This window comes from Loxodonta africana, chromosome 1, assembly GCF_030014295.1.
Source record: "Loxodonta africana isolate mLoxAfr1 chromosome 1, mLoxAfr1.hap2, whole genome shotgun sequence".
Classification (NCBI taxonomy): domain Eukaryota; kingdom Metazoa; phylum Chordata; class Mammalia; order Proboscidea; family Elephantidae; genus Loxodonta; species Loxodonta africana.
This window is the reverse complement of record NC_087342.1, coordinates 205,568,192-205,571,719: the sequence shown is the minus strand read 5'-3', so window position 1 is coordinate 205,571,719 and position 3,528 is coordinate 205,568,192.

The window sequence follows — 3,528 nt, the reverse complement described above, 5'->3', positions numbered from 1 at the left end:
TGACTGACTGCTACCCTCTTCATGTCTTTGCCATCACCTACTACATAATCATTAAGCAACACTTTCTGGAATTCCCTAGCAGGCAAAGCACTAACAACAGAAAAATTGAAATTATATGGAGGTCAGCATGCAGAGCTCTTCATTTTTCCCCTGGATTATGTAATGCTTGAATCAAGTCTAAACCAGACAGCGCATGACGATGCAATGAGCTCCACACTAACCAAGCCAGGGAAGCTTCAGCAACCTGCTCTGGGCGGGTGGAAGTTCAAGACTTGCAAAACCCTGTAGTTAATAGAAGAAACAACTGGAGCACAAATGTTGGCCCAGTTGCATAACCAGATGCCATGTCATGGGGCTGGAATGCAGCTTAAGGTTCCATGCTAGATAGACTTTCCTCTTACACCCCATGGTGATTAGAAGTTATTCACCCAGGCCGCTTGTCTCCTTGCACATTACACGGGCTGACATTTTGCCCATTCAACTTGACATCACAGGTGATACAGATGGGCAGCGTGTCCTTGAACATGCGTGCCCATTCCAGAGATAGCAAGTGATTGACTATAACGAAAATGGGAAGGAATTTGTTCAGAGTCTATCTTTCTCTTCCTTACTAGGTTTAAGTAGGCTGGATGGGCCACAGGACGGTTGAGGGTACATTTCAATTTTAACTGACAGTTGCCTCTCTTAGGATTCCTTGCCAGCAAATGTGGAAAATTTAATTATTTATAAAAATGTCTAATACTGCATTCTTTTCCTAATTTTTAAATTATGGATGAGACACCCTAAATGAATTGCCTAGGTATAAATTTTTTCTGAGGGAAATACCTCCTATGATTACAGGATAGTGCACTATCTTTTTTTTTTTTTTTCTGCCTAATGATAAACTTCTCTGCCCTCCACTCTGCTTCCTTATCCCAGCATTTGTACATAGGAGGTCCCTATTACAAAATCTAATATGTCTGCAGAATTCTTGGCTCCGTAAGTATTTCTTTTAGGAAAAGCAAGGCTTCAATCTAGATATCTTTGTTACAGGTATCACGATAGAGAAGAAAGATCATTGAACTTGGAGTGGAAAGACTTGGACTTGAGTCTCAGCTCCGCTCCATCCCAGCTGTAGAATCTCAAGTGAGTTACTTGGAACTTTTTCACATTTAAAAGGTGACAGTAATACTTACATCGCAGATGATTGGGAGGATTAAATGACATACTTAGGGAGCACCCTGTCGCATGCCTGGCATACATAGAGACAGCAATTGACAAATGCTAATCAAAATGTCAAAGAATATAGAGGAGTTTCTCATGAAAGAAAGACCTAGCTCACTATTGCATATACGATAGTATACATTGTGCTATAATGGTTTGCTATGTGTCTGCCTTGCTCACTAGGTGGTAATATGAAAGTCAGGGACCGTATCTAACTCATCTTTATATCCTCAATACTTAGCACAGTGCCAGGCTCACAGTAAACACTCGTGTTTACTGAACTGAAGAATAGTAATAGCATACATTCGTACACTATGGTTGCATACATACTGTTGGATTAATTTATTCCCCTATCTAGTCATTCATCCCTCAAACATTTTGGGGGAGCATACTTTGTATTACTGTGCTTGACACTGATGATGATGAGGAAAAGACGTAGTTCTTTCTCTCTAGAATCTCACTACCTAATGATAGGAGGGTAGGGTGGGGATGGATGGGGCAAACAGATAACTGGAGGGTAAAACTGGACTCCGGAAACTAGTCTATTGAGGTGAGAAAGCACGAGAGCCTGGCATTGGGAGGGGCAACTGGGAGAAAGAGGAAGGGACGGATTCTAGAGAGATGTAGGCGTAGAAACAGTAGGAGGCGAGAAACAAGGGAGAGAAAGGCATCTCACAAGACTCTCTGGTCTCTTGGTGTGTCTCGGAGTATAGGGGTGGAGCAGAATTTCTCATCGTCTTATCCAATCCTAACATTCCTCAATATCATAAAACACAACCCCCTCGTTTTAGAAATGTGAGCGTCCAGGCTGAGAGAGAGCAGATCTTTTGCCTCAAACCTCATAAATAAGGAGCTGGCAGAGCTAGAATTAGAATCCAAAGCCCACACTGTTTTGGCTACAGTGCCCCTTCTCTGGCCACACTATGTTGCCTGATAAACTCCTGGAGCAGTGGACAGTGAGAAGGGCCCCCCGAAGAAGCTCTGTCATCTACTCGCGGTGTAATTTCACTCTCTTAAGCTGTTAAATGGCTGGCCAGCCTGAGGTAGTCTGAACATTCAGCTTCATTTCATAAATTACCCAGGAGTAATTCACTTCCTTTCCCACTAACCACAGAGTCTGGGAGATTTGTGATGCTGTCAGGTTTTCTGTCTAGAATGGGAAAGGGAGGGATAGCTACTTGGAGTGGGGGAGGGAGAGTAGTATTAATTGGTAAAAGTGAAAGTACGTTCCCTCCAAAAGCTTGAGGTAATCCTATTAATTTTTTCCTCAAAAGTACCTTAGTCTTCCATAGGAACCAGCATTTCTTTTCCAGTGGACAATGAATAAGGAAGACCTAAGAAGGATTGATGTATTTGAATTATGGTGTTGGCGAAGAATGTTGACTACACCATGGACTGCCAGAAAAATGAACAAACCTGTCTTAGAAGAAGTACAGCCTGAATGCTGCTTAGAAGAGAGGATGGAGAGACTTGGTCTCACGTACTTTGGACATGTTATCGGGAGGGACCAGTCCCTGGAGAAGGACATCATGCTTGGTAAAGTAGAGAGTTAGCAAAAAAGAGGAAGATTCTCAATGAGATGGATTGACACAGTGGCTGCAACAACAGGCTCAACAATGGGCTGCAACAATGGGCTCAACAATTATGAGGATGGCAAAGAACCGGGTAACGTTTCATTCTGTTGTACATAGGGTTGTTATGAGTCAGAATCAACTGAATAGCATCTAACAACAACAAAATGGCAGCCTTTGACGTGTTGCCTTTCATAACCTGTCCACCCATCCCATCTCTTTCCTGGTCTTTCTGTGGGCCAAGTCAAGAAACCCTTAAGCAGTCTGAGCCCTCTTCCCAACCTAGCAGGTGCTCAGTAGCTGGTAGGTTTTGAGCCACTCTGTCTCTAAGACTGACCTGGAAGCTGGAAACCAAACCTTGTTCTCTGGCCTTCTGTATCATTTTCCAAGTTCCCCTATTTCCTCCTTCAATACCCCTTTTGCCTTGACTCCATTAATATGGTTCCTGGGTTGAGGTAACCTACAGACTGCTAACCCTTCTTTGAAGGCACCAGTTCACATAACTCAGCCATTGTATTGGTCTCAGTTTCTGAATTCTTGGTCTAGTCCTCTGCCTAGAGCCTGGGGTCCTCCTAGGACAGAGACCCTGTCTTACTCTTCTGGCATCCCGTAACTACTCCCTGCCCTGCAGGACTGCCCTCACATTAACCACTTATCCTAGTGGCTATGAGATAATCCAGGTAGAATTTGGAACTCTGTAGAACACAGAGTAAGGTGCTCAATAAATGCTAGCTCTTTTCATTTATGCCTGGAC